The sequence below is a fragment of the Oncorhynchus nerka genome, linkage group LG28 (genome assembly GCF_034236695.1).
Source record: "Oncorhynchus nerka isolate Pitt River linkage group LG28, Oner_Uvic_2.0, whole genome shotgun sequence".
Lineage (NCBI taxonomy): Eukaryota > Metazoa > Chordata > Actinopteri > Salmoniformes > Salmonidae > Oncorhynchus > Oncorhynchus nerka.
The window spans coordinates 17,682,320-17,701,406 of NC_088423.1; the positions used below are offsets into that span (position 1 = coordinate 17,682,320).

A 19,087-nucleotide genomic window follows, 5' to 3' on the forward strand; every position below is an offset into this window, starting at 1 on the left:
CAGCCCTATCTGGTGCAAACACAGAGACAGGAACAATCACCCACAAAATCCAACACCAAACAGGCTACCTAAATATGGTTCCCAATCAGAGACAATGACTAACACCTGCCTCTGATTGAGAACCATATCAGGCCAAACACAGAAACAGACAAACTAGATACACAACTTAGAATGCCCACTCAGATCACACCCTGACCAACCAAAACATAGAAACATACAAAGCAAACTATGGTCAGGGTGTGACAACGACCTCCACTCATCACTGTCAAACGCTCCCTGAAACACTTCAGCGAGCAGGCCTTTCTAATCGACCTGGCCGGGGTATCCTGGAAGGATATTGATCTCATCCCGTCAGTAGAAGATGCCTGGATATTTAAAAAAAAAAATGTCTTCCTAATCATCTTAAATAAGCATACCCCATTCAAGAAATTTAGAACCAGGAACAGATATAGCCCTTGGTTCTCCCCAGACCTGACTGCCCTTAACCAACACAAAAACATCCTATGGCATTAGCATCGAACAGCCCCCGTGATATGCAGCTGTTCAGGGAAGCTAGAAACCATTATACACAGGCAGTTAGAAAAGCCAAGGCTAGCTTTTTCAAGCAGAATTTTGCTTCCTGCAACACTAATTCAAAAAAGTTCTGGGACACTGTAAAGTCCATGGAGAATACGAACACTTCCTCCCAGCTGCCCACTGCACTGAAGATAGGAAACACTGTCACCACTGATAAATCCACCATAATTGAGAATTTCAATTTTCAAAAATCTGGACCCCTACAAATCAGCTGGGCTAGACAATCTGGACCCTTTCTTTCTAAAATTATCTGCCGAAATTGTTGCCACCCCTATTACTAGCCTGTTCAACCTCTCTTTCGTGTCGTCTGAGATTCCCAAAGATTGGAAAGCAGCTGCGGTCATCCCCCTCTTCAAAGGGGGGGACACTCTTGACCCAAACTGCTACAGACCTATATCTATCCTACCATGCCTTTCTAAGGTCTTCGAAAGCCAAGTCAACAAACAGATTACCGTCCATTTCGAATCTCACCATACCTTCTCTGCTATGCAATCTGGTTTCAGAGCTGGTCATGGGTGCACCTCAGCCACGCTCAAGGTCCTAAACAATATCTTAACCGCCATCGATAAGAAACATTACTGTGCAGCCGTATTCATTGATCTGGCCAAGGCTTTCGACTCTGTCAATCACCACATCCTCATCGGCAGACTCGACAGCCTTGGTTTCTCAAATGATTGCCTCGCCTGGTTCACCAACTACTTCTCTGATAGAGTTCAGTGTGTCAAATCGGAGGGTCTGCTGTCCGGACCTCTGGCAGTCTCTATGGGGGTGCCACAGGGTTCAATTCTTGGACCGACTCTCTTCTCTGTATACATCAATGATGTCGCTCTTGCTGCTGGTGAGTCTCTGATCCACCTCTACGCAGACGACACCATTCTGTATACTTCTGGCCCTTCTTTGGACACTGTGTTAACAACCCTCCAATCAAGCTTCAATGCCATACAACTCTCCTTCCGTGGCCTCCAATTGCTCTTAAATACAAGTAAAACTAAATGCATGCTCTTCAACCGATCGCTACCTGCACCTGCCCGCCTGTCCAACATCACTACTCTGGACGGCTCTGACTTAGAATACGTGGACAACTACAAATACTTAGGTGTCTGGTTAGACTGTAAACTCTCCTTCCAGACCCATATCAAACATCTCCAAAGCACCAACTGTCAGAGCAGCTCACAGATTACTGCACCTGTACATAGCCCACCTATAATTTAGCCCAAACAACTACCTCTTTCCCTACTGTATTTAATTAATTTATTTATTTATTTTGCTCCTTTGCACCCCATTATTTTTATTTCTACTTTGCACATTCTTCCACTGCACATCTACCATTCCAGTGTTTTACTTGCTATATTGTATTTACTTTGCCACCATGGCCTTTTTTTGCCTTTACCTCCCTTATCTCACCTCATTTGCTCACATCGTAGACTTGTTTATACTGTATTATTGACTGTATGTTTGTTTTACTCCATGTGTAACTCTGTGTCATTGTATGTGTAGAGCTCAGAGATACCCTATAGGCCAAGGAAGCAGTAGGCATATCACTTTATCTTCAACTAAGTAAAATACAATAGGCCTAAAGCCAACAAATAAAACTGTAGAAAATTTCCTGATGAAAATTCTGGTTCTTTCAATCACATTCATCTTCCTCCTCCGCCTGTCTGCCTCCCTTTCTATCTGTCTTTGACTTGAGCTATTGCTAGTGAAGTACAACATTGTATCAAATCATCAACTGGGTCCAGCCTGAAGCTGTTGCTATAGCAAACTTAGAACATTGTATCAACAAGCCTTTAGAGTTTCCTGCGCCAGTGAGCTCGGGACAGACAGCTGTTTTTTATGACGTTTTCACTGGATATGAGGAATCATCAGATCATAATATTGTGCTCTTTCACACTGAGGTGATTATCGAGGCCGGGAGGGTTGGAAAGATTTTTCAAATACTGAGGAACTATCATACGCAATGGATGTACATTTTTTTGTGACTTTGTTGCCTTACTGGTGAAGAAAAAAAACGACTGAGCAGCTCAGGTTATTAGTGGTGGACATGGTGAGTTATGACAGTCAGAAATCAGTCTTACTTCTGTGCGAGCTCAGGTGCGTGTGCTCTCTCAACGTTACCAGGACAGAGAAACCAGACACATGCGCATTGCTCACGTGGAGCACTCCAAACAAAAGACAATGAAAAAATGTACAGAACTTGTGATGGTTATGAAATAAACCAAAACTTTTTACAACTCAACTCCCGAGTGGCGCAATGGTCTAGGCCACTGCATCTCAGTCCAAGAGGTGTCATTAAAGTCTCTAGTTGGAATCCAGGCTCTATCACATCCGGCTGTGATTGGGGAGTCACACAGGGTGGCGCACAATGAACCCAGCCTCTTCTGGGTTTGGCCGGGGTAGGCCGTCACTGTAAATCAGAATTTGTTCTTAACTGTCTTTCCTAGTTAAATAAAGGTTAGATAAAAATACATAAAAACTGTAGCAGGTGGTGAACACCACAATGTTTCCAGTCTGAGAGTGAGAATGGTAAATTACTGTAATTAATACATGCATTAACATAAATGAATATAAATGATGGGGATTAATGGTACATTTACTAGGCCTACTGGTGACATATATAATGGGGAATTGATCAAAAATAAGCAAACAAGTCACACAATGTAACAATCAATGTGCAAGATTTGGTGGGAGACAACTGAGTGCATTCTAGAGATCTGAGTGCATGCATTCTGGAGAGAAACATGCTATATCTTTACCGCACAATACTCCCCTTGTTGCAGCATTTGAAACTATACTCAAGACACATTATCGTAACACATATTTTAGATGCTTTTCACTGACAGCCAAAACTCAATCAGCTAGACCTATTGCCACGATCACTACCCAAATTGCAGGCTTCCTAAATAGGCGTAGGCCTACACACTTGTGATTTGAAACAATCCACAGCTATTTAAATAAAGAACATAAGCTAATGATCCCCTGGGGCTAAGTCATGCTCCCTGGTGAAGTATTTTAATGATTTTATTTAGACAGGAGTAATTATATAATTCTGCAGAAACATCAATTTACTTTGGCATAATGGCGCCGGAGGGGATGGCTGTGGTTTTACAGGCTCCTATCCAACTGTGCTATATTGTTAGATTTTCCACATTGTTTGTAACTCATTTTGTACATAATGTTGCTGCTTGTGTCTCTTATGACTGAAAAGAACTTCTGGACATCAAAACAGCGATTACTCACCTCGAACTGGACAAAGATTTGTATTTTCTTTAATGAGTCCGACACAAAGGATATACTGCTTTGTCAAGACCATGCCCAAATCTCCGTCATCCATGTGAAGAAAATATGGAGAAAAAAGGGGAGGAGGGCAGCCCTGTAAGAATTTGCCGATGAGTAGGTAGACCACCACTACACTCCGGATTATTGGCCAACGTGCAATCATTGGAAAACAAACAAAAAACAAACTGGACGATCTACGATTAAGACTACACTACCAACGGGACATTAAAAACTGTAATACCTTATGTTTCACGAGACGTGGCTAAGCGATGTCACAGATAATATAGAGCTGGCTTCTCCGTGCATCGGCAGGTCAGATCAGCTACGTCTGGTAAGACAAGGAGTGGGAATGTGTGTCTATTTGTCAATAACTGCTGGTGCGCGATGTCTAATATTTAAAAAGTCTCAAGATATTGTTCGCCTGAGGTAGAATACCTCATGATAAGCTGTAGACCAAACTATCTACCAAGAGAGTTCTCATCTATATTATTCGTAGCCGTCTATTTACCACCACAAACCGATGCTGGCAATAAGACCACACTCAACTAACTCTATAAGGCTATAAGCAAACAAGAAAATGCTCGTCCAGAAGCTGCGCTCCTAGTGGCCGGGGACTTTAATGCAGGCAAACTTAAATCAGCTTTACCTCATTTCTACCAGCATGTCACATGTGTAACCAGAGGGAAAAAAACTCTATACCAACTTTACTCCGCACACAGAGATGCGTACAAAGCACTCCCTCGCCCTCCATTTGGCAAATCTGACCATAATTATATCCTTCTGATTCCTGCTTACAAGCAAAAACTAAAGCAGGATGTACCAGTGACTCACTCAACACGGTGGTCAGATGATGCAGATGCTACGCTACAGGACTGTTTTGTTAGCACAGACTGGAATATGTTCCAGGATTCATCCAATGGCATTGAGGAGTACACCACATCAGTCCCTGGCTTCATCAATAAGTGCATCGACGATGTCATCCCCACAGTAACCGTACATACATATCCCAACTAGAAGACATGGATTACAGGCAACATCCGCAGTTTTCAACTGTGCTAACATAAATGCAAAAGGGATTTCTAATGATCAATTAGCCTTTTAAAATGTTACACTTGGATTAGCTAACACAACGTACCATTGGAACACAGGAGTGATGGTTGCTGATAATGGGCCTCTGTACGCCTATGTAGATATTCCATTACAAATCAGCCGTTTCCAGCTACAATAGTCATTTACAACATTGACAATGTCTACACTGTATTTCTGATCAATTTGATGTTATTTTAATGGACAAAAAAAATAGCTTTTCTTTAAAAAAACAAGGACATTTCTAAGTGAAGTCAAAACTTTTGACTGGTAGTGTATTTGGTATTTATTAGGATCCCAATTAGCCGCTGCAAAGCATCAGCCTCTTCCTGGGTTCACATGAAACATGACATAATATATAGCACAGAAAATCCCCTCCCTTCTCTTCTCTTCTCCTCTCCACCCATCCCATCCCCTCTCCTCCCTTTTCTTCTCTCCACCCCTCCCTTCTCCTCCCCTTTCCCCTCCCTTCTCCTCCCCTCCTCTCCTCCCTTCTCTTCTCCTCTCTTCCCCTCTCTTCTCCTCCCCCTCTCCTCCCTTCTCCTCTACTCACCTCTCCACCCCTCCCTTCTCCTCCCCTTTCCCCTCCCTTCTCCTCCCCTCCTCTCCTCCCTTCTCTTCTCCTCTCTTCCCCTCTCTTCTCCTCCCCTCTCCTCCCTTCTCCTCTACTCACCTCTCCACCCTCTCTTCTCCTCCCCTCCTCTCCCTTCTCTTCTCCTATCTCTCCTCTTAACTTAACCAGCGGGAGGTTTTCACTAACTTCTTCATTCATCTTTGTGATTTTATTTTCTATCTTTCTGTCAGTCCTGTCTCCTTTCCTCTCATTGTGTGCAGTAATTTGGTTATAGATTGGACTAGAAAGAGGAGATGAGAGAGAAGATGGATCAAATATAGACTGATCAATCTTAGCTGATCAAGCAGGCCTGTTCTGTCATCACCCTGGTGTTTAAGTGAGCCCACCAGTACTAGTCGGGAGAACCGGGAAGAAAGTAACACTTAGTTTTTTTCCTAATTACTCAGAGATCGATAGGGCTAGAGACACCATATTTTATGACAAACAACTTTCATATGTCCTCCACCATTAGCAACTGTAATTTAATTTCTAAGATAAATGAGTTGAAATTGAATAGACTGAGAACAGAACTACCACAATGTTACTTCTGTAAGTTGTTGTTCATATGTATACATTTATACAGTATACAGAGTAAAACAACTTCCACGATGCTACTTTTGTACCTGCCGGCAGGGCAGGAGTAACACAGTATTGAGATGGAAGTAACAGCTGGCGAAAAGTGCACAATATCTGTCTTATCTCCATCTTTCTGGTTTGTAATGCTCTTTACTTTGAACAAATGTACTATTAGCCATCATGTCATGTTTGTGTCTATTTGAATTATTAATGCTATGGTTTGAAATGTATGCTATGGTTTGCTATGGTTTGAAATGTATGAAAAGGATCACATAATAGCTATATAATTTTCTCATCTCACTTTAATGGGAATGTAGTAGGAGATGTTTGTCACAATTTTCAATGACTATTCATGCTTAGCCCTACCAATCAGGTGTGCTCCAGCTGTCCTTGTCATGCGCACTCCTCGTGTCTTGATAGAATAAAAAAAGATATTCTCTTCACAAATAGCAAACTCATCATGCTTGTCACATTTCTGTGGCTTGACACAAGGCAATTGATCCCCAGAATCATAAAAATATATATTTTTAACCGCTAACCTGTTGATAAAATCTTATGTGAGAAGCTGAGCCATCAAGTCAATTGATTAAGGCATAATTCTAATTCTAATTCCAGTTCATCAGTTAACATTGTGTTACTTTCGTACCACCCGTCTCTCCTGTATCTTCTCCCAGGCTAACACCCAAGACTAGCTTGCATGATACTTGAAACCTATGCTGTCATTTAGTTACTAGATGGGTTAAGAAAATGACTTATGTTTCGAACCTTAAATAGCTAAACTCAATTCTAAAACTGAAAAATACTTCTGGGTTTGTTTCTTTTTACTTACATGGCTCAAAACCACTTTTTGTTGATGACTTGGTGAAACATGGTTGAACTGGGCTTTTCTTTTGCAGGTAGGTCGTACCCCGCATTAGGAACGTGCTGACTTCACTACATCATTCTAGCTGTTATCTGAGAAACTGGGTGTGTTACTTTCGTCCCAGTTCTCCCCTAGTTTTATATAATGGCAGTGGCTTTACTTCATACAACTGAGAAAAAGTATTGCTCTGCAAACCGACAGAATTCTGCAAGAGTTCATTAAGTTTTAATAGAGAGACGTGTGATGCCTGAAGTTACACCGCTTGTAGTGTTACTGATTGGGCTTTCTCTGTGTGTGGGGAGTGTTCTCTAGTCAGCCCTAGTCAGCCCTTCTAACAGCACTGAACAACCTAGAGACAAAAATCCATCAGTGTGACAGAAGGGAGTGGACCAGAGAGGGGGGCAGAGAGAGAGAGTGCAAAAGAGATGGAGAGACAGATGGAATGAGAGAAAGTGCAAGAGAGAGGAAGAGAGAGAGAAAGATAGAGAATTAAAGAAAGAGAGAGAAGGAACACAGATTTAGGCATAACTCAAATCCATATGCAGACAAGCAGAAAATTACCTTCTCTACCTTGCATGCATTTAGGAGACAGAAGATAATTTGGCTTTTTGTCCTTCTGTTGTTCAGCAATAATTCACTGTGTCATCGGAAGGCTCAGAAAGGGCTCCATCCCTCAACAAATTACATCTCCTCTCTCAGTTGATTCCCAAGCTAAAATTGTGGGAGGAGACCGGGGAGGGAGAGATAGTGAGATAGAGAGAAAGGTATAGAGGGAGAGAGAGAGAGAGAAAGCATGCCCCTTGTAGCCTGTCAGAGTTTGCAGACAATAACAGGACATGTATGGACATAGACAGGTGCATGTTTACAGGTTTAGACCGCACGTGGCCACATGGAACCACGGGAAATGGGGAATGCCTGTGTTTGTTGCAGACAGGAAGTTCAATGTTCCCGAAACTAAGTATTTTGTCACACAGCTACATCTCAATACCTAGACTTCTCACAGTTTCACAGTCTCACAGACTTTAAAAGTCGGGGGGAAATCGATGATGTGGGAGTATACCCTACGCCTTGTGTCTAGTATCCATCCGTGGTTTACGTCACAGTAGGGAGTCTGTCAATATCTCAGAAGGTGAATTCCTTCAGCTGGCTTCTTTGATCTCAAAGCGTGGCATCTGCAGTCTGTTGGGTCATTTTTGTTCTCCGCTCAGTGGTTAAACTGAAACAGAAGTTGGTGGTTAAACTGAGACAGCTAGTCTTCCTGGAGTCCAAGGAAGCGGTTAAACCAAGACAGAAGATGTGTCCCAAATGGCACCCTAATCCCTATATAGAGCACTACTTTTGACTAGAGCCCTATGATCCCTGGTCAAAACTAGTGTACTATAGGGAATCCAGCGTTTGTCTTAGTGGCACAGTCCAAGTCACATATTATTAGGAAATTGTATTGCGCATTCAAAGTTCTACCAGTGAATTCTACTAGATAAATTCTGACCCAGTTCCATTGAACTTTAAAACAGATGTTGAATGATGTTGCAGGAAATGTCTTTTAGCCACAGCAATAACCGTTTTCCCTCTCACTTTACTTGATGGAGTATCTGGTAAATGGTCTCTGGTCCTGGCTCACTGCTGTTGCTAAGGCAGTCCGGATATCAAGGTGTCCTGGCTAAATTCCCAATCTGGCTGTCATACCATCATGTTCACGCGATCATTCCCAGCTTTCAATTGGCTCATTTATCCCTTATTTTCTCCCCTACAATTCTTCCTCGGGTCATTGCTGTAAAATAAAATGTGTTCTCGGTGAAATTACCTGGTAAAATAAGTGTTTGTTTTTTTATATTGGGGTAGCACTGCCAGCTCAATAGCACTTCCTTGCCACAGAATAAGCAAAGAATGAAAACAAAGACTGAGGATTGTATTCCAAATGGCACTCTATTCCCTTTTTAGTGCACTACTAAATTGAAAAGTATTTAGTCTGTAAAAATCTCCATAGGGAAGAGGCTGCCATTTGAGACACAACAAGAGCCCTGTTCGGGTCAATGGTGCCATCGACGTCTTCAGATAACCCTTTCTACCGTGGTGGAGCTGCATTCATTGTGTGAATTAAAGAGGGGTTGTAATGACTACTGGGTGGTCTATGGTTAGTGTGATCTGTGATCTTTATGTGAACTGAACCGTATTTATGTTTAACGAGTATCAAAGACCCTTATTCATTAACTTTGCCTCCCCATTACAAGCCCTGGGCCCTGGCCACTTGTATGTATTCCTTCTTGCAACACATAATTGCAGACATCACCGCACTCATGCAAAACAAGAGAAAATGGGTTGCCTGGCGGATCAACAAGGGCCTGAACCAATAGGAACTAATGAGCTGGTAAATGTGGAGAAAGCCGGTACCATTTTCATATGTAAATGTTACAAGCTTGTAGTACGATGCCCAGGCTGGTGAAATAGCTTAGCTGAATGGAGCCGCCAACACACTCAAAGGAGTGAAAAGGAAAGAGTAGTTTGGAGGGAAAACACTTCATGATGCCCCAGTGTTATATGGCCCACTGTCTCAGCATCACTAAGCCAATTAGGGAGCAGTGAGCTGTGACCTGCGCGGGACAGGGGTACGGGGAGGAGGGACAGAGGTACGGGGAGGAGGGACAGGGGTACGGGGAGGAGGGACAGGGGTACGAGGAGGAGGGACAGGGGTACGGGGAGGAGGGACAGAGGTACGGGGAGGAGGGACAGGGGTACGGGGAGGAGGGACAGGGGTACGAGGAGGAGGGACAGGGTTGAGAGGAGAAGGGACAGGGTACGGGGAGAAAGGACAAGGGTATGAGGAGAAGGGACAGGGGTACGAGGAGAAGGGACAGGGGTACGAGGGGAGGAGGGACAGGGGGACGAGGAGGAGGGACAGGGGTATGGGGAGGAGGGACAGGGGTGAGGAGGAGGGACAGAGGAGGAGGGACAGGGGTACGGGGAGGAGGGACAGAGGAAGGGACAGGGGGAGGAGGGACAGGGGTACGGGGAGGAGGAGGGACAGGGGTAAGAGGAGAAGGGACAGGGGTACGAGGGAGAAGTGACAGGGTACGGGGAGAAGGGACAGGGGTACGGGGAGGAGAAGTGACAGGGGTACGGGGAGAAGGGACAGGGGTACGAGGAGAAGGGACAGGGGTACGAGGAGGAGGGACAGGGGTAAGAGGAGAAGGGACAGGGGTACGGGGAGGAGGGACAGAGGTACGGGGAGGAGGGACAGGGGTACGGGGGAGGAGGGACAGGGGTATGAGGAGAAGGGACAGGGGTACGAGGAGAAGTGACAGGGGTACGAGGAGAAGTGACAGGGGTACAGGGAGAAGGGACAGGGGTACGGGGAGAAGGGACAGGGGTACGGGGAGAAGTGACAGGGGTACGGGGAGAAGGGACAGGGGTACGAGGAGAAGGGACAGGGGTACGGGGGAGAAGGGACAAGGGTATGAGGAGAAGGGACAGGAAGGTACAGGGGACGGGGAGAAGGGACAGGGGTACGGGGGAGGAGGGACAGGGGTATACGGGGAGAAGGGACAGGGGTACGAGGAGAAGGGACAGGGGTACGGGAGGAGAAGTGACAGGGGTACGAGGAGAAGTGACAGGGTACGGGGAGAAGGGACAGGGGTACGGGGAGAAGGGACAGGGGGTACGGGGAGAAGTGACAGGGGGAGGGGGAGAAGGGACAGGGGTACGAGGAGAAGGGACAGGGGTACGAGGAGGAGGGACAGGGGTACGAGGAAGAGGAGAAGGGACAGGGGGTACAGGGGGGAGGAGGGACAGAGGTACGGGGGGGAGGGACAGGGGTACGGAGAGGAGGGACAGGAGGTGACGAGGAGGAGGGACAGGGGTACGGGGAGAAGGGACAAGGGGGTATGAGGAGAAGGGACAGGGGTACGGGGAGAAGGGACAAGGGTATGAGGAGAAGGGACAGGGGTACGAGGAGAAGGGACAGGGGTACGGGGAGGGGAGGAGGGACAGGGGGTACGAGGAGAAGGGACAGGGGTAAGAGGGAGAAGGAACAGGGGGGTACAGGGGGAGGAGGGACAGGGGTACGGGGAGGAGGGACAGAGGGACAGGGGGGAGGGAGGGACAGGGGGAGGGACAGGGGGAGGGAGGGACAGAGGTACGAGGAGGAGGGACAGGGGTACGGGGGGGAGGGAGGGACAGGGGGACAGGGGGGAGGAGGGACAGGGGTACGGGAGAAGGGAGGAGGAGGGACAGGGTTAAGAGGAGAAGGGACAGGGGTACGGGGAGAAGGGACAGGGGTACGGGGAGGAGGGACAGGGGTACGAGGAGGAGGGACAGGGGTAAGGGGAGGAGAGGAGAAGGGACAGGGGTACGGGGAGAAGGGACAAGAGGGACAGGGGAGAAGGGACAGGGGTACGAGGAGGAGGGACAGGGGTACAGGGTTAAGAGGAGAAGGGACAGGGGTACGGGGAGAAGGGACAAGGGTATGAGGAGAAGGGACAGGGAGGGGACGAGGAGAAGGGACAGGGGTACGGGGAGGAGGGACAGGGGTATGAGGAGGAGAAGGGACAGAGGGGAAGGGACGAGGACGGGAAGGAATGAGGAGGGGACAGGGAGGGAGGGGACAGGGGTACGAGGAGAAGGGACAGGGGGTACGAGGGAGGAGGGACAGGGACGGGGAGGAGGGACAGGGGTACGGGGAGGAGGGACAGGGGTACGGGGAGAAGGGACAGGGGTACGAGGAGGAGGGACAGGGGTACGGGGAGGAGGGACAGGGGTACGGGGAGGAGGGACAGGGGTACGAGGAGAAGGGACAGGGGTACGAGGAGGAGGGACAGGGGTACGGGGAGGAGGGACAGGGGTACGGGGAGGAGGGACAGGGGTACGGGGAGAAGGGACAGGGGTACGAGGAGGAGGGACAGGGGTACGAGGAGGAGGGACAGGGTTACGAGGAGGAGAGACAGGGGTACGGGGAGAAGGGACAGGGGGATAAAGGGGGAGGAAAAGGGGTGGTGGGTGGGAAAGGGGCATCAAGGAGGGGGCAAAATCAGTTCAGTTCACTACAACTGCCTCTCCTCCTCTCCTTCTCCTCTCCCCTTTGCTCCTCTGTCGAGTCTTCCTGTGAAAAGACAAAAGCCCTGAATCAATATTCCTACTTTTCCTTTCTTCCTCTGAAGAAAAGGGGGGAGTGGGTCGAAGAAAAGGATGGAGAGGTTCAGAAAAAGGAGAGGGTTGATAGAAAGGAGGGAGGGGGTCAGTGAAAGGAGAGAGAAAGTTGTTGGACTTTAATGTGTCTCTACGTATCATCTAGTAACCCTTGTAGAAAATGTGGGGCTTTCCTCCTAAATATAGAGTGTGGAGAATTATTTCAATCAGTGTTGATGCTGTTAGTTGGTAACTGGGCTGTCCAGTACTATAATGAGAAAGTAGATTAATTCAGTGAGTTGTTTCATCTCCTTGTCTCCTCAACTCTATGGACTGAGCGAATCCTTCTCCTCCTCCCACTCTTCCTCTTTTTGGACTGAAATTATCCTCCTCCTCCTCTTTTTTGACTTAAATTCTCCTTCTTCAGCCAGACAGAAGCCTGTTTTTATCCACCTCATGTATATGTTTCTACCCACATCATGCTCCCTCCTCTTTCTCCTCCCCCCTATACTGTCAGCTCTCAGCACAGCATTCTCTCTCTCTCTTTCTCTCACTCATCCATCTATCCAAAATCACAGAACACTTTTGACATTTCTGTGTAGAAGACAAGGAAAAATGATATGCAGGGGGCAGGGTGTACAGACCCGTGCTGCTGGGGCTGGTGTGGGCTCACACTGCAGCATGTGTATATATATATATACTGTATATATATATTTTTTAACCTATATTTAAAAAGGGAAATCAGTTAATTAAGAACCAATTCTTATTTACAACGACTCCCTACCCCAGCCAAACCATAACATGGACAACGCTGGGCCAATTGTGCGCCGCCCTATGGGACTCCCAATCGACCAGTTGTGATACATCCTGGAATCGAACCAGGGTCTGTAGTGACATCTCTAGCACTGAGATGCAGTGCTTTAGACTGCTGCACCACTGGGGGGCTGGTGAACCATCTGGAGGACGTTGTAGGGTGTGGGGCGTCAGGGGGGTACAGTGGACGAGAAGGAAGGTTGGTTCTAACGTTCTAGGCCCGTTATGTCAAGTTTGTGCTTTTAATGATGTAGCTATTGGGCCAATACATGTATTTATCTCTCTCTCTCTCTCTCTCTCTCTCTCTCTCTCTCTCTCTCTCTCTCTCTCTCTCTCTCTGTATTTCTCTTTCTTTCTTTCTGTCTCTCTCTCTTTCTCTCTCTTTCTTTCTCTCTCTCTTTCTCTCTCTCTTTCTGTCTCTCTTTCTCTATCTCTTTCTCTCTCTTTCTCTCTCTCTTCTTCTCTCTCTTCTGTCTCATTCTCTGTCTAGGTCTCTGTCTCTCTTTCTCTGGGATCCGTAGGGCGGCGGGGGTGGCAGAGGGGGCTGTGGAGCAGAATCAATTTAAATTCTATTTATTTTTTGGTTTGTGTTGGGTTTTCATCAATGGTGGTTATTAGGAGGAGAAAGTGCCACCAGGGCTCTTGGGTTCTGATGTTATTACCTGGGAGGAGAGGAGAGGAGGGATCTGGAATAAGGCCAGTTCTGCAATGTTATACAGGGACGCTCTGAGCTCTCTCATTGTAAAAGGTTGACAAGAAGAAGGATGCTGTGTACCACCGCAGGATACAATATTACCACATTCCACACTTCCTTTAATGTGCTGACCTTGAAATACAGCATGTAAACTAGTGAATTCAATTCCTTTCAATTCAACTGCATATTTTGTCCCCCTGGGGTTATTCTCTGTCTATTGTCCATATGAACGTAATACCGAGGTATATACCCATGTGTACTTATCTGTAAGTGTGTCTTTGTACCAATTCCTCATGGTAGGTGAACAAGTATGGAGATGATTTGGGTGACAAACCTGCTACGTTGATTATAGTGGGGAGGGAGTAATATAAAGACTTTTGAAAAGGTGTCTTGCACAGTTTCATTTACTGGAATGGAATCATTGTCCTTCCTCGCCTGTCAGTGCTGCTTCTCCACTGGCAGCGGACAGAAGGGAGTAGGACAGACAAAGAGAGAGAGAACGAGAGAGACAGACAGACAGACAGACAGACAGACAGACAGACAGACAGACGGACAGACAGACAGACAGACAGACAGACAGACAGACAGACAGACAGACAGACAGACAGAGAGAGAGACAGACAGACAGACAGAGGGTGAGAGCAAGGGAGAGAAAGAAAGGGAGCGAGAGAGAGACTGAGGCAGAATGTGATGATTGATCTGCAAAATTGATCTGCAAGGAGAACTCTTGATTTTTAAAGCCTGCTTTAAGAAGGCATCCATGTAGAAACATGCAGACTAACTCCAAGCATCCAGCGATTCTATATTCCAGCATAATGGATGGATCTCTGAGAGAACTGGCTTGTTTGTTGATGAAGACATACATTACATGGAAAACCATGGAAACCTTGTTTAATGTATGAAATCGTTTTGAGGCATCCGGGCATGCCCTTACAGAAAAACAACGTGATCTTATGTGAAGTTAATGTAATAACATGTGACAGCATGTAAAAGCAACATGTAATAACATGAAACTACACATTTGAAAGCATGAGGGAGTTAGGTTTGCACATGTGAAACTGCAATTCATGTGAGGTGAAAACATGTTATTCTCCTCGCATATGAAAAGGTGTTAACATGTGAACTCTAATTGTAATTTTCACATGTGAAGCTGCACAGTTCAAGTTTTTATTTGTAAGGCAAGTAATGAAATGGTATGGGGGTTTTAAGGTAAGCGGTATGCTGTTCAGCTAGAATAGTTTAAACATTTGGCATGATTACTTTGTGCTGACTTCTCAATATGACCCCATTTGGGATTTGATCTCCCAACCTCTGGATTTGGGGTATGCTGATCTTACTTCTCAAGCAAGAATTTTGCTAGGACTGTCTGAGAGTGATCTGAGTGGGGAGGGGGAGTAATATGGAATCTGAAAACGACCTGTTATTCACCGGCGCCACGATAGTGGTGCCCTAAAGTCTTGATAAGCCCAGTCATTCTAGACTGAGGCTAATGACTGTTTAGTCTAAAACATACTAAAGTGCCTGGAAATACGAGGAAATTGCTAAAGTAGTCAAATGTTTAGTATGAAACAACATTGCCAGCATTATCATGTCGTCAAATTTACTTTCGAAATGGCAATGTTGTCATTAGCTTACAAAGTTTGTAAAAAATAGCTAGCAATGCTAACGGTAGCTAGCTAAAATCCGGTGACCTCTCAATCGTAGTTAACTAGCTAACGTTATACTGCATCTAAAGTCAATCTGGCGACATCAAAATGATGACAAAAGGTTTTCCTACTAATTATTTGGCACCTTTTGAATGCTATTGTATTTCCAAGCCACTGTAATGCACTTTGGATGAAATCTTCATCGGAGCTCATTGACGATGCATTGAGTAGAATGCTCAGATGGGCATCAGGTCAAAAGAAATGTTCAAAAACCTATTGTGGCGAAATATGCAACCCATGAATTGGCAGAGAGGTTTGGAACTCTCTTTGTTAATGATCTTTATAAACTGGGTGGTTCGAGCACTGAATACTGATTGGCTGACAACCGGGGTATATCAGGCCATTTACCACAGGTCTAATTACGCAGGTTTCTCAACAGATTTCTCACCGTTAAACTTCCGACCTTTCAAAACGCTCGAACCGGTTACCTACCTGTGGAGAATAATCAGTATTGGGGTAGCTACTCTGAAAATATTGTTTAAAAGCTACCAATTACATCACAGTGGAAGAAGTTACACTAAAACTACTGCGTGAAAAATTATCATATCTAAATCTCAAATATCATAGGCATCACTCTGGTGTCAGATGTTAACTAAATGTGTAATTTGGCCTTTTAACACAAAAAGTATGTTTCAACTGAGAATAAGTCAGGTCTGATGCCGAAAAAGAAAGGATATTCTTGCCTACTTCATCCATATAGTCTTTTCTATTAGCAAAAAAGTAGTGTGTAGTTAGCTAAAGTAATTAACTACTGAAAACACTGTCAAGATTAGAATTGAGTTGAACTACCATCAAGCTACTATAAAGTGTAGTTTAATTACTAGTTGAACTACATGTAGTTCACTCCTCCCCGACGCTGAAAACATTGCAACTGCCTGGAAGGTTAGTGCACTGCTAGCATGTTGTGGCACACACGTTCCACGTCATGCATTATTTTCCACAGAGCGCATTGCCCCTTGTAGATTATTCCTTACATATTAAAAGCCCAGTAAAGTCAAAAACGTGATTTGCCTGTGTTTTATATTTCGATACTATGAGGTTAGAATAATATAGTTACATTTAGAAAATGATGATAATGCCCTTTTAGTGTGAGAGCTGTTTGAATAGACTGCCTGTAATGTCTGCCTGTTTTCAGTGGATGGAGTTTTAGCCTGCATGGTGACAGTCCAAGCTAAATTCTTGCTTGAGAAATTTCTCTTTGCTAAGAAGCGTTTTTAAAATTATTATTGTTATACTTTTTTTTAATGGAAAACATGTACATTATGGTACTTAATTTTTACCCAGAAATGATTTGATATTGAGATAAAAACAGCTGCTGTCACGCCCTGACCATAGAGAGCTGTTTATTCTCTATGTTGGTTGGGGCGTGATAGTGACTAGGGTGGGTCATCTAGGTGATTGATGATTTATGTTGGCCTGGTATGCGTCCCAATCAGAGACAGCTGTTTATTGTTGTCTCTGATTGGGGATCATATTTAGGTAGCCATTTCCCCATTGTGTTTTGTGGGTTCTTGTCTACAGTTAGTTTCCTGTGTGCACACCAGTAGCTTCACGTTTCGTTTGGTAGTTTGTTGTTTTTGTTCAGTGTTCATTTATTAAAGGATAATGTACGCCTACCATGCTGCACCTTAGTCCATTCCTTATGACGATCGTGACAGAAGATCCCACAAAGCGGAAATGGCTGCCTAAATATGAACCCAATCAGAGACAATGACAAACAGCTGCCTCTGATTGGGAACCATACCTAGCCAACATAGACACATAATCACCTAGATGACCCACCCTAGTCACACCCGACCTAACCAACATAGAGAATAAAAAGCTCTCTATGGTCAGGGCGTGACATTGACCATGTCACCAGGCAAGTCAAAACTCCACCCATGCAAAACCTGCTCATTAGAAGGTCCTGTGTAGATTGTATTTTCAACCAGCAACTATCAGGAAATAACACTGTTCTAATTTTCTTTGCACTTTTACAGTGTTAGTTTCATCAGCTGTTGTACAATATGACACAAATCACAGGAAAAACTGCATTTTGACTGCACTGGGCCTATAAAGGATTTCAAAGATTTCAAATAGTATTAGAACCCAGGTCTGGTAGAAACAGCTACAGTAGGTTGTTGGCAGTTAAGAGCGTTGTGCCAGTCACCGAGCAAGGCACTTAACCCTAATTGCTCCTGTATGTCATTCTGGATAAGAGCATCTGCTAAAATGACCCAAAAAATATGAATAACAGATTGAAATAATACAGTGTTTTCCAACACTGCTGAAGACCTGTATTTGTTTCCATCATTGTTGAGATGCCTGGGGGAAAGAGGGGAGGCCTTGGGAGGTCTGGAGGAGGCAAGATGTTTTTACAGCACAAGGGCTTGCTTTTGGAGTGAGGTAGTGGAGGTGAAGGGGAGGACGAGAGGAGGAGAGGGGCCTGTGTGACTGCTGATAGTTAGGGGGAGGTGGAGAGATGGCGAGGGTAGCTCTTTGCTCATGCTGCCTCGGGACTGCATTCTGTAATTCATTTTGTATCTCTCTCATCACTCTCTCTTTCTCTCTCTCCTTCCTCTCTTTTCATCTCTCTCCTCACACTTGTTTTGTCTCTGTTTGAAGTGGGACTCTTTAGGAAGGCATTGAATTTCCAGGCATGAGCCACTTTGATGCTTTAAGTACCCTCCGTTGTCTCCTTGTGAAAAATGTAAATGTGAAGCTGCCATTTACAGATGTCGGATCTTAATTTGAGCCTGTTTGCTACAGCAGGAATCCTGCAGCAACATGAAATTTGAATTATAAATGTAGGAAATGCAGGATAAATGTAGTAAGATGTTTGTCTGCCCCTGAGCATGTTAGTTCTGAAGGATTTTTTGCCATAGAAATGTACCTGGCTAAAAGGTGAGCCACTTTCGTGGTACGGGTTAAAACGTAAAACACGTTTTAACCCGTAAAACACGTTTTAACCCGTAAAAACGTGTTATTCGCCTCACATGTGAAGAAGTAGTGTTAACATGTCAACTCAAAATGTATTACATGTGAACAACTTGCCTCATGCATCTGTTTTTTACATGTGACAATTTCATCTGTTTTTTACATGTGACAATTTCATCTGTTTTTTACATGTGACAATTTCAGCTCAACATGTGAAAACATCTATTTCACATGCGAAAAGTGATTTCAATTACAAATTACACATCAATCAATCAATTACATTTATTTATAAAGCCATTTTACATCAGCAGATGTCACAAAGTGCTGTACAGAAACCCAGCCTAAAACCCCAAACAGCAAGCAATGCAGGTGTAGAAGCACGGTGGCTAGGAAAAACTCCCTAGAAAGGCCAAAACCTAGGAAGAAACCTAGAGAGGAACCAGGCTCTGAGGGGTGGCTAGTCCTCTTCTGGCTGTGCCGGGTGGAGATTATAACAGAGCATATCCAAGATGTTCAAATGTTCATAGATGACCAGCAGGGTCAGATAATAATAATCACAGTGGCTGTAGAGGTTGCAACAGGCCAGGTAGTCCTGAGGCATGGTCCTAGGGCTCAGTTCCTCAGAGAGAGAGAGAGAGAGAGGGTGGCAGGGAGAGAGGGAGAGAGAGAATACTTACATGCACATAGGACACCAGATAAGAGAGGAGAAATACTCCAGATATAACAGAAATACTGGACAGGAGGGATCGGAGGTCCTTATATTGGGTTCCCTATATTGACCAGAGCCAAAAGTAATGCACTATATAGGGAATTGGGTGCCATTTGAGACTGTAAGCACAGAGTTGTTA

At 45.1% G+C, this 19,087-nt stretch overlaps 1 protein-coding gene across 1 annotated transcript in view; it reads left to right on the forward strand.

Annotated features, from left to right (window-relative positions):
• Positions 1–19,087, forward strand: part of macrod2 (mono-ADP ribosylhydrolase 2) — a 1,232,546-nt gene that overhangs the window by 1,188,959 nt on the left and 24,500 nt on the right. The gene's annotated exons all lie outside the window — the stretch shown is intronic.